The 13,464-nt window shown below is 34.6% G+C and overlaps 2 pseudogenes; one reads left to right on the forward strand and one right to left on the reverse strand.

The window, feature by feature from the left end:
- The first annotated feature begins 9,577 nt into the window (after window positions 1-9,577).
- LOC122111006 lies at window positions 9,578-10,284 on the forward strand (annotated as a pseudogene).
- An 849-nt stretch (window positions 10,285-11,133) lies between these two features.
- LOC122111035 lies at window positions 11,134-11,230 on the reverse strand (annotated as a pseudogene).
- Between the last annotated feature and the right edge of the window lie 2,234 nt (window positions 11,231-13,464).

The following is a 13,464-nucleotide window of genomic DNA, read 5'->3' on the forward strand; positions in this document are numbered from 1 at the left end:
TCGGCGGTTTCTATGTTGAATTTTTGTCGAGTTGATCTATTTAGTGGGGATAGTGGTGTGTTAAAGTCCCCAACAATTAATTTCTTTGGATCTATGTGAGATTTAAAGTAGTATTTCTTGGATAAATTTGGGTGCACTATTGTTTGGCAAATATTTAGAATTTTAATATGCTCCTGTAGGAGAGATCCCTTAATTAGTGTATAGTAACCTTCTTTATCTCTTCCCAATAATTTTAATTTGAAGTCTTTTTATCTGATATTAGGATTGCAACTCATGCCTGTTCATGGGGTCCGTTTGCTTGGTAGATTTTGTTCCAGCCTTTCACTTTCAAAATGTGTTTTTTTGGGGGGCAAGTTGTGATTCCTGAAGGTAGCAGATAGAACATTCTTGCATTTTAAAAAAACTAGACAGTCTATGTCGCTTAATTGGAGAGTTACATCCATTAATATTGAGAGATAGGACTGAAAGGTATTTGGGTGTTCCTGCCATTTTATCCACCTTCTTGGGAGCTACGCCTACTGGGTTCTTCCTATGGTACTTGGATTCGGTTTGCGTGTGGTTTCTTGGCCTTTATTGTGGTCTTGTTGGTTTTCTATGTGTAGGACATCTTTAAGTATCTTTTGTAGAGCTGATTTGGTGGAGATATATTGTTTGTTTTTACTATGGAAGATTTTTATTTTACCTTCAGTTATGAAGGAGAGTTTAGCTGGGTACACTATTCTTGGTTGATAGTTGTTTGTCTTTAGGGCATGGCATACATCATTCCAGGCTCTTCTTGCTTTAATTGTCTCTGTTGAGAAATCTGTGGTGATTCTAATTGGTTTTCCTTTATAGGTGACTGATCTTTTCTCCTTCACAGCTTTAAGGATCTTTTCCTTGGTCTGAATTGATCCTGTGTGGATTATAATGTGACGATGGGATGTCCTGTTCTTGTCTGGTCTATTTGGAATTCAAAAAGCTTCGTGTATCTGAATATGCCTATCTTCTTGCGTGTTGGGAAGTTCTCTGTTGGGATCCTCTTAAACAAATTTTCTAGACCATTAATTTCTGTCTCTATGTGCTCCTATACACCCATTTCCTTCAGATAAGGCCTTCTGATGGTGTCTTCCAAGTGTTGAATAGATCTATCATATTTCTTGAATTTGTCTTTGATAGTTGTATGTTCTTTCTCTATAATGCCTAGGCTGTCTTCAATGCCAGAGATTCAATCTTCTGCATGGTCTAACCTACTGTCAAGACTTTCTACTTTATTTTTCATTTCTTTTCCTTCTAATTGGTCAGCTTTTATGGCTTCAAATTCTTTGTTGGAGCTTTGTTTTAGATCTTGTATGAAATTCTTTACTTCCTTAATTTGGTGTTCAGTGTTTATTCCCAAAGCACTTAGTTGATGGGTTATGGTTTCCTTGGACTCCCATTCCTTCTATTGGGCTCCATTCAGCATTCCCTTTGTGGGCTCCCTGACTCCTTTCAGGTGTCTGTTTATTGATTCCATGAATGCCTCTATTGATCGTTGTCTATGTTCATCCTGCTCTTGCAATTCTTGTATTACTCTTTGATTAGATTTCTCACCTTCATGCAACTTTTGTAGTTCTCTTTGACTGATCTCAACCTGCTCACACAATACTTTCATTTCTCTTTGAGTGTTCCCATCTTGCTCACACAATTCCAGTATCAATCTTTGAGTAGATTCCTCAAGCCCATGAGCTTCCTGTTTTGATCTTTGGTTTGCCTCCTCTCTCTCCCTATCACGCTCACACTGAGTCCTTTGCAGGGTTTCAATCTTTTCATTCACCATGTTTACAGGAGTGTTTGTAGAGCTTTTTGGGAACTCTCCTCTGGATTATTCATTATCTGTTCTGTCACCTGATTATCTTGAGTGGGCATTGAGATACCCGGACTTGCCATTTTCCTTGTGTTTTTCTTGCTTTTTCTTCCCATTTGGGATGAAAGTAATACCAGTTTTGTGCTAGAACACCATTTTAAGGCAAGCATCAACCAAAGTCCTGTAATTGCATAGTCAAAAGTCTGCAGATACAATCTAGTTCAAGAGATACAGTCTATTCAACATTAAACAACTATTTATTAATGGGCTAAGAATAGCAAAGAAGAATTTGACAAACCAGAAATTATTATGTTTAGGGAGAAAAGTGGGGAAAAATAGGTTTAGAGGGATGTGGAAAGGTAAAAGGAGAGTGAAATTAACCAAGTCCTAATCTCACAGAGGGAAATGGATTGGAAAAAATGATAGGAAAGAGAGAAAGTAATTAAAAAAGAGACAAAAAAATGAAAAGACAAATATTTAAATGTAAAAAATGAAACTCTTAAAAGTAATGAAAATTTAAAGAAGTAATATTGAGAGATGAACGGGGATAGGATGAGAGGAGGGGAGGGATAGAAAGGAGACCTGAAAAACTAAAAAATAAAAATACTTCCAATATTGTATAGATGTAAATAAATAATACTGCTATTAAGGAATTTAATCCTAACAGGTTTTGAATTGAGTAATACATTTTTGGATTAAGTATGTACACAATGGGGGATAAAGTCTTATAATCAATGACAGGTATATATGAGGATGAGCAGAACAAGAAATAATTCAAGCAGATCAGCACGGGGGTTTTTACCTTCTCCGTTTCCAACCTGGGCCGGTTCACCCCTCCTTAGGCAACCTAGTGTTCCCCCGCTCCCAGGAGGTCACCATATTGATGCCAAACTTAGTGTGCACACCCAATCGGCATAGCGCACTGCAGCCCAGAACTCCTGGACTCAAGCGTTCCTCTGGGCTCAGCCTTCTGAGTAGCTGGGATTACAGGTGCGCACCACCACGCCCGGCAAATAATTCATGCAAAAACAACAAAAGATGACAAAGTAAAAAGAATGACAAAGAAGGAACAAAAAAGACCAAAATGTCAGTAGATACTTTTTTAAAAAAAACCACACACACATATTTTCACCTAAAATAACAGTTATAAGAGTAAGAAAAAAAGATTAAAGAAACAAAAGGAAAAATTAGGAACAACTCAACACATACATTCAAAAGAAACAAAACAACCGAAGAGAACAAAAATTAACTCAGTACTCAAGAACCTGCAGGAAATGCAAAGATTTTTTTAAAAAAATAGCTATGATAAGCTTCTGAAAATCCTGACTACATGGGAGTCTACTGTTGTGAGGATAGTGGTTAAAGCTCAGACTGGTCAGAATGATCTGTTCACAATGCTGGGCACCTATTATTCTAAATCCCAGGAAGAATAACATGAAGTAGACTGAGCCCACGATCATACACAAGTAGGAAGCGAGATTCTTTCTGAAAGTTAATCAGGATAATTTAGGGTTGGGGGCATGCCCAAGTGGTAAGAACATCCATTTACGAGACATAAGACACTCAATTCAAATTCTAATATTATGGGTATTAAAGAAAAAAAGCTATGACTTTAAATAATGGGAATAATTGCAAGATTTGAATATTTGAGTGGAGAAAAATCCATGAGAGATAGTTTACCCATGTTGCAATGTTTTCTACTTAAGTGATAATATTATGTGGTACTCCAGACATAACAGAGTTACCTTGCAAATGAGCATGGATGTGCATTTGGATGAAGGAAATACTCTTCACAAGTGTAAATTAAATACTTTTTTGGGGTAGATTTTAGTTCTTGAACTAAGAGCCTGGGTGATATCTCTGAGTCTTTTCTCTCAAGGCTATCACTCTACTACTTTGAGCCACAGTTCCAATTCTGATTTTCTGTTGGTTGTTTGGAGATAAGAGGTTCATGGACTTTCCTGCCCAGGATAGCTTCAAACCATGATTGTCAGATCTCAGCCTCCTGATTAGCCAGGATTCCACGCCTGAGTAGTCCATGTTTCTAATAATTTAGTAAATTCTACAGTTACAGAAGTTATAATTTATCATTATAACCTTTATATGTGTGTACATTTATATCAATGCATACATATAGAAATATTTTAACATATTTTTGTATCTACAGTACATTTATGAAATCATCCTTCATTATAAAATAACATGGAAACAAGTTTAATGAGGAGCAAAGAAAAGGGAATTGTCACGTTTCTTGTTGTTGAATGAAATATGAATTGTGAGAATCAGTTTCAGAAAACAATTTAACAAAATGGGTAATGGCTTTAATTCCAATCCCTTTATTTGCCCATATTGTACATCCTCACACATGATTGTCAAAGTCAAACCACATTTTTTTGCCTTTGTATTTAAATCACATGTTATAATTTAGTGGATAGGTGTGAAGTAATCAAATAAAGATTAAAATAATAGTAAGTGAGGCTATGAGTTAGAGCTGAAAATTATTTTAAATATGATAATAGCTAATTAATTCCATATCTCTTACTTTTACTCTATTATCATATCCCTCATTCCCACATTAGGAAAGTACATAGAAGGTTCTTACTAAATCATGTGTAAAATTATGAAAAAATGTATTAAAAGAATATGGGCACATCAGGGCTGTGAAAGTGGCTCAGTAGTAGAGCTCTTGCCTTGCATGCATTGGGCCCTGGGTTTGATTCCTCAGCACCACATAAGCAAAAAGAAGGAACTGGATGTGGCTCTGTGGTTCCAGTGGTAGATCATTAGCCTTGAGCAGAAAAGCTGAGGTACAGAGCCCAGGCCCAGAGTTCAGGCCCCTTGACTGGACAAAAACAACAACAACAAAGAATATGGGCACAGTGTGGTTTTAGCTGATTGAGAACTGTAGGGGGTAGTGTGTTTTTGAGATCTTGAAAAACATTGTGATGGAGATGATGGAAGGGATGTGCTTATTCTGGAAAATTGGCTAGAGGATTGCTCCCAGAAAAATAGTGGTGAATTCTTCCAAAAGGTTACGGTAAAATCACTCTCACAATCATGTTCTCTACTGCACTATTAACCGTAGAGAACTTATGGAAACAGCCCAGAAACCCTTTAGCGGAGGGATGGTTGGAGAAAGTGTTGCACATATACACAATTGGATTGCACCCATCCATTATAAAGACTGTTACAGCAGTTGCAAAGGAATGGATAGATCTAAAATTATGTTAAATAAACGAGGTCAGAGCCAGACACACAAAGGACGCTTATTTGGAAGCCAGAATTTTATGCAAGTTAAACAACAATATTAATCAAAGCATGATATTTGCAGAGGAGTATTTGAAAGGTGTAATTTCTTATAAAATTGAACTTTTAATCCAACAAAATTAATACCAGGAAAATATCACTTGGAAAATGTGAGGGGAAGTCAAAGGGAAGGAATAAAGGGACTTCTGGAAGTAGAGAGTGAAGCCATAATATTCAATGCAGATAGTATGAAACTAGAAAAAATGAAAGTGGGGTGAGGTTTGGAAGGATGTGAGAAAGTTATGTAAAGATCCATTGTTCTTATAAACTGATTCGTTGAATGGAAAACCTTTCGTAAAACTATTTAATAAAAATATAATTAAAAACAATGGAGACATCTGATCTTAAACCATGAGTCAACTTGATAATTTACTTCTCAGAAATTTTCTTTGCAGGTATTATCCTCATAATGACAAAAAAGTGAACAACGCAATGAATGTCAATACATCTCTTAGCATATCCTAAATAGACACAATATAAAAATCACAGCAAAAATATTAGAATATATCACATGATAAAATAACAGGTACAAAGTATCAAACTGATTGTTTTTCCAAGTGCTTTACCTTTGGTATCTAATTTAGTCCTTACAATAATCCCATAAAGTGGAATTACTTCTATTTTTAATTCTAAGATGATGATATTTAAGTCTTCAGAGTTGGAATTACTAGTACAACTTTGCACACATAGTAAGTGTTAGCCTGCGGTCCATTCCCACCATATCAAATAACCTCATTCTATTTTATAACTAAATACCAGCACTCAGGCTACTAATTCTAGGAAAATTTCCCAAAATTATTGTGCACACTCTAATAATATTTCACTTCATCTTTCTTAGAAAATAGGTAATTAAGCCAGACACCAGTGGCTCATACCTATAATGCTAGCTACTCAGGAGGCTGAGATCTGAGGATTGAGGTTCAAAGCCGGCTCGGGCAGGACAGACTGTGAGACTCTTATCTCTAATAAACCACTAGTAAGCTGGAAGTGGCACTGTGGTCCAAGTGGTAGAGTGCTCGCCTTGAGTGGAAGAGTGCAGGGACAGTACCCAAGCCGAGAGTTCAAACCCCATGACCAACAACAACAACAAAAAAGAAAATAAGTAACTGTAATACGAAAATTCCAAGTTCATAATCAATTTATACCTCTCTGGTGAAAGGAACTGCTAAACTATAACATTCTTGGTTTCTAGCTCAAAATAGTAGAAATCATATTTTATTCCTTCACTCAACACTGTACTGCCTGGGGACCCCATCTCTTACCCCATTCTTACTGAAAGAATGACCTGCCCAATTCCTGATGGAAACAGACTGCAGGTCTTTTGGAGCAATCGTTTCCACATTGTAGCTCACCTAAATTGTTTACCATTGTTTTTTATACCCAACATTTTGAGAGAAATGTACTACTTTAAAATGTTATTAAAATAAGACTGATATAAAAATCACTTTTGACCCCAGATAAATATTTTACCCTTCGTATACCCAAAAATGCAGTCTGACCTATCATTAATGTTAGGAACGAGAGGGTAAAAATCATAGACACCAATACCTAAGTATGAATTTAAGACTCTCCAACTTGTGAATACAATTGGTTTAAAAAGACATCAATACTACTGCATTTTTAAATTCCCTATGATCATGATAATGATTCCCTATGATAATGATAATGATAATGATAAACTATTAACACTTAAAAATAACTCATTTTCTTGGGAGTAGGACACAAAACAAAAGGCTAATCCTAATCATTTTAAGAGAACATTATTTATACTAAAAGTTCACTCATAACTAAAGAGAGTCTAAAACTAACTGAAGTACAGAGACACAAAGGAAATAATTTAAGTGCATCATGTACATTCAATGGACTGTTAATAGAAAACAAAGTTATACTAATAATTAGCTTACCCAATTCACTTACGTTCTTTTATTCTATTCCATTTACTTTCATAAAAACTGGGTTTTCATAAAATGATGCATAAAAAAGCCTATATACCCACTTACATTTACAGATCTTAACAATTTTTATTTCAGAAATTTTATCTCTATAGTCAATGAACTGAAATAAAACTAAAATATTCAAAGGATTTTCAGAAATTGCAAGACTTGCTCTGGGATGTTATGTAAGCCTTATTTGTTAAAATTGCCATAGTTATTCCCACAAAAGAGCCATTAGTAAAGATCCCTGTGCATGTACAAAACACTTTCAAATATGTCCACAATCTGGACATGACACATGCTTTTTGTTTGTTCATTTTTGAAAGGAATATCTAACAAGCATATCCACAATACTTACTTTCAATCAATAAGATGGGATATTCAAACGTAATATGGGTTTGATTATCTCTTAGTGAGAATAGATATGATCTTGCAAAGAAAGTGATTTTCAACAGAAATCCGGAAAGAGTTTATCCAATTTGTGTTTTACAGGAATAGCGAGAGAGTAATATCTGTTTGGTAAAGTCGGTCCAAATCACTCCATGAGTGTATTTTAAAAGTATAACCAATTTAAGAGGTCAAATATATATTTTGTACTGACAATGATTTTACAGCAATAACTTACTACCTAATTATGTCTGTATCTTCTTACCTAACATACAATAAGAGCTGAAAGCAGTCTCTTTATCTAACTTAATGTTGTAAATGCTTTGATTAATATGACGTTATTATTAGAAAAATAATATGTACAGACGGGTGGTTCCACTGAAATGACATGACAGAAGACTGATAAATAAAAACATTGCAACACAGTTAGCTCTTTTCAGCCTCACCCTGTCCACATTGGCAAGCAACATTGCAACAGCACACACACACATATACACATACACACATGTTCGCACATGTATACTCACATATACATGCATGCTAAATTCAGGGTTTATTGTACAAAAAAGTTCAAATAAAATATTAGTGATTAGGACAAATGATAACATGCCTTATTACAAAATAATACATAAACCATCACCACGCATGTTACATTTTATCTGCCTCTCCACATGTGACCACTTAATTTATTTTTAATTAATTAATTGCCTTATTAATTAATTTATTTGTTTGGTGCAAATACTAGGGCTTGAACTCAGGACCTGGCTTTGTCCCAGTATTTAGTTTTTGTTTCAGTTTTCTCAAGGCTAGCATTTTACTGCTTGTACCACAGCTCCATTTCTAGCTTTTGCTGGTTACCTTCAAATCAGAATCTAATGGACTTTTTATTCCTTGGTCTGCTTTCAAACCACAATCCACACATTTCATCTTTCTGATTAACTACTACTAAAGACATAAGCCATGAGTGTGGCTTCTACTTTTTCCTCTATAGGTATCTAATGAACATACTTAGATATTAATTTAAAAATGAGAGTATAGAAGCAAGGTGTACAGTGATGATACTGTCCTGTCAGAAATACAAGTTAGTAATGTAAATTTATTCTTAAGACCATACACAAAAAATACCATGATATAGTGTAAGAGAACTCACCATTGAACATATGAGCATTAAGAGTTTTCTAATAGATCCATTATATATTGGTACCCAACATTAGAAAAATGCATTAGGCATTAGTAAAATAGAAGTCCTTTGCATGACTACATACATTCCTTGTTTTTTTAAAAGACATTTGCTTTCATCTAAAAAGTAGGCCTGTCTATAGTCTTCATGTGATGTTGATGATTGAAAGTGATGAGGTCAAAATGTATTAGTAGTCCTTAACTATCAATTCACATTTTTTTCTTGGAGAATATAATGATCAAATCAGTAGTTCCGAATCAGCAAGCAATAGTTCAGAATCATGCTTCCAGTGCAAGTGGATCATGAGTAAGAAATCCTCAATGCCAATTTCCACAAAGTTTTGTCACAGATACCATCTCCCTGACTTCTCTAGCTGCTTTACTACCCTCCTATTCCTTCATTGTACAGGAAAAGCGTGATTCAACTGATTTCAGTCAGATCTGTTACTAGAATTATCAAGGATTTAGTTGATTTTCTGTAATTTGATCAAAGTTATGTCTGTTTATGTAGGCTACTAAAAATGTATTTACTAACTTCAAGTAATTACATGAATTCTATTTCCATCTTTTTTAAAAAATAAAATTTTGTTTGCTCTATAAATTGATCAGAGGCATAGATTTTGTGGCTAGCTAGGTCACTGCACATCTGTCTCTCTCTCTCTCCCTTTCTTGGTTCTCATGGATAATATGATTGTTCCATAATTATCCTAATTTATTTTGCGTTTATATTTTTGGTTGCATCATTTCACTTTTTGCTTTGCCATTTCCCAAATCATTTATATAGAGGGCATTAGATCCTATTTTCTCATTCCTAGAATAAGTTGCACATGAAGACATCACTGGTCCTCATTTTCAGTGTGTATGTTTGAATACGGAGGAACATCTTTCCTCTGCTCTCCATAAATTCCCTACTCTCCAGTTAGAATAATTTCGAATAGTAAAATTGGAAAAAGAGTAAACAAATAATGGTGAATAAACAGATGCAGAAAATTCAACGAATATTTCTGACCAGTTCAAACAATATGAACTATTAGGGAAATACATGGACACCTCATTCTCACTGGCACTCAAAGTCTCTGGTTAGAAAATTCTTAGGAATATGAGGAACAACATGAAAAAGTAAGGAATGGTATCAACTGCAAGAAAAAAATGGAGAAGGATCCAAGCAAGTTTCTTCATTGGGCTGCCAAAAATATTCGGCTTACTACAGTGCGGAGACTTCTTTCCCAAAAGGCCACTCATGTGAATAGTAGGGATGACGATGAGTATACCCTTCTTCATCGAGAAGCCTACAGTGGACACTTAGACATTGTCAGTGAGTTGGTGTCTCAAGTGGCACATGCAATAACTGTAGATGACTGGACACCCCTGCATAGTGCATATACGTGGAATAATACCAGAGTGGCTTCTTTCCTACTTCATCATGATACAGATACCAATGCCCAAACTGAAGGCCTGTTGACACCCTTACATCTTGCTGATGAGAATTGAGAGAGCAAAGATACACTGGATCTCCTTCTTTTGAACCATTATATAAAACCAGGCCTGAAGAACAACATAGAAGAAACTGCATTTGATATTGCCAAAAAGATAAGTATGTATCATTACCTCTATGAAGTTTTGGAAGGCTGCACAAATTGTTCACCTAAGTCCTAAGAGCAATATCTTTTTTTATTTTTTGGTCGGTCATGGGGCTTGAACCCTGGGCCTGGGAGCTATCCCTATGCTTTTCAGCTCAAGATGAGTGCTCTACCACTTGAGCCAGAGCTCCACTTCCAGTTTTCTAGTGGATTATTGGAGATAAGAGTACCACAGACTTTCCTTCCCAGGCTGGCTTTGAACCATGATCCTCGGATCTCAGCCTCCTGTGTAGCTAGGGTTTATAGGCATGAGCCACCAGTGCCTGGCAACACCAATATTTTACTGTAAAAATTCATGGATTCAGCAGAATTCTTCCAAGTGAATTGCCTGCATTGGATGTCAAAATGTATTCAATAGTTTTTGTATACATGTACAATGATTTCTTCAGGGTTTGTGATTTTTTAATCAGAAATAATTTTAACTTACCTGTTGAAATGAGTAGTACAGAAGATAAAATATTTCTGGTGCTTGCATGAAAATGTATATTTTAAAATATTCTATATTCTATGTTTGCATAATGTTCATAATTTATTTTATTTTCCCCTAGATATACTTTGAATTCTACATTATTTTATAATATATAGGTTCATTAACATGTCCTTTCCGATTGCATTCCATATAGAAACAGTTTTATTCCTTTTTTTTCTAGGTCTTAATATTATTTTTCTTTGGGATAAAATGACAATGTTGTCTAATTTGAAAATTTTTGTAAAGTTTATGTTATGTAAACGCCTATCTGAGGTGAAGATTTAATACACTGATGTCAAACTAAATTTAATTATATGAATTGTATGTATTGTTATACTTGTAATTTTGTAATCAACTTTTTAATAACTGTTTTTCATTTCTTGCATCTGAAGAATGAAAAATATGGAATACTTCTCAAATTTTCATATTATCCTTGTGCAAGTGCCATGTTAATATCTGTATTGTAATTTGAGTATACATGCTGCTGAAGCATGTAGTATCCTCTAAATTATGTAGTTAATGAAGCAATCTTTATACAGGCTTATACTTATGGGTGCCTACTTGTAACAAGGAAACCTTATTGTTCCTAACAATGCTATCGGTCTTATTTCCTTAAATTCTGTGAATAGTGGAAAAAATTATATTGATCAGTTGATTACTCACATTTGCAAATTTTTTTGTGAATTACTATCTTAAGTCTTTTGATTTGGAATTTGATCGTCCTCTCAATTATTTATAGATAGGTCCAAAAGTGATGGCTTTTTCAAGTATTTATTTATCCAACTGAATTAGCTTTGTGGACCTAATGGATTCAAAGTAAGCGTTGCTTGAGAGCTACTTCTAAACTTCTTCAGCTGACATTTTCCCAAATGAGGTGTTACTGGCACAAATGTCTACCTGAGCCTTTACGCTTTTTCCATGTGGGAACAGACCAACCAGAACATCTTACCCTGACAGCATAGATTGTCTTTCTGGAACAAAACTAATCTTGGTTACAAGGGATCATGGATAGATGAACAGTTCAAACAGAACTGTTCAGACTAGAAGGTATTTTATCAAAATATAATTGTTTATTATACCTTCCATTTCAAAAGTAGCTAAAGCCAAGAAGGTGAAAAAATTGTTGGTATGCATGATTACTTAATGTCCTGGCCTGTCTACCATCCAACCAGGCAAGAACTTACACTACTGCCTTTTTATCACCAAATATTTTCAGAAGTCCATATATTTCTCCTCATTATTAGGGATTAAATTGATAATGTTTTAATCACAGTGTTTTCTATTGCCTCCATGCTGTAAATCTACAAATGGTAAAGTTTTAGGTCTAACTCTATCAAACACTGAGGTAGAGATAATGGAATAATACTTTAAAACAAAGTTGCCTTTGATACAGTAACTACAACAGAACAATGCAACACACGTGTCTTTTAATTATATTATATATAGTTATATATTTTATATTTATATGTGCTTATTTTATATTTCACACAGTGAAACTTACTGGAATTAGTTGATAATTGGACAAATAAATTGATACTTATTTATTCCAATAAATAGATTTGGAATATAAATAATTAGGTTTAAAATATATATTAGACTATAAAAAGTATCAATGCGATGTTTTTAGTATAAACTTGTGGTACATTGTAACTGTTCTTGGTCTTCTGAATGCACATGGTAAAAAACAGTGTTTTCCTCTAATCTATAATGGATTTTACTCTGCTGCTCTGTTTACTGTTTTAACTCTCTTGTCCCAGGCTGTTTTTCTCCATATTTCTGAAGCATTCCTACTGATTATGCCCAAATTTTGCTAAGATGTCTAAAAAATATTATTCTTCTGCAGTAACCATGGGTCCTAGGATCCCAGGTCCCAGTTGCCTGCATCATCAGATAATAGGGGCAAGTCTTCCCACCAAGGCCCATGCAAGATGTCAACACAAATAATTGAATACCCATCTCAATTTCTCATTTCCTACATTTCAGGGCCCCAATTCCTTGAGATGCAGGAATGAGCAGTAAGCAATTGTGAAATGCAAGGCAATTTAAAATGAAGGATGAGATCACAAAATTTGAGAGAAAGTACTGTAATTCAAACATTCAACTTACAGATGACCAGCCCATATGAGTGAACAAGTTCACAAAGTGTCATAAGATTATTTTTAATACCCCACCCCTATGATTAATGAAAGATTTTATTCCAACATAAATTGGCCAAAAAATAGTTCCTGGAAGGATAGATCCATAATTGATCTACCAAAGCCCAGAAAACTTGACTTAGAGGTCAAATGTAATTCAGAAAAAAACATTTGAAGCACTAAGAAGTGCTTCAAAACACTGGGACTTCAGTACAACATGGTTCTGTGGTATAAAAATGTCACTCTCAAACCAATGATAATCTACATTGAATCTCCTAAGTGTATTCCTTTTCAAATAAACTTTTCAAAATCACATTCGCCAAAATAACATTTGACAAGTTGATGATACTTAGTGACATTACAAGTTTTTCAAGTGTAGGGAACAAGTTACAATAGAGTTGAATTATTTACACAACACAAATGCAAAACACGTTCAACCTTTCATTAAAGTGTAGAAATAGTACCACCCACAATTTATGTTTTTCAGTAAGGGCCTTCCAGAAATGTGATAAATAGATCAGCCTCCTAAATTTCAAACCCAAACATTAGCTAATAAATTACATCATTTAATAAGTTACATTTTAAAAAGTCA

This window comes from Dipodomys spectabilis, unplaced genomic scaffold (assembly GCF_019054845.1).
Source record: "Dipodomys spectabilis isolate Male_0828 unplaced genomic scaffold, ASM1905484v1 ptg000084l, whole genome shotgun sequence".
Classification (NCBI taxonomy): Eukaryota; Metazoa; Chordata; class Mammalia; order Rodentia; family Heteromyidae; genus Dipodomys; species Dipodomys spectabilis.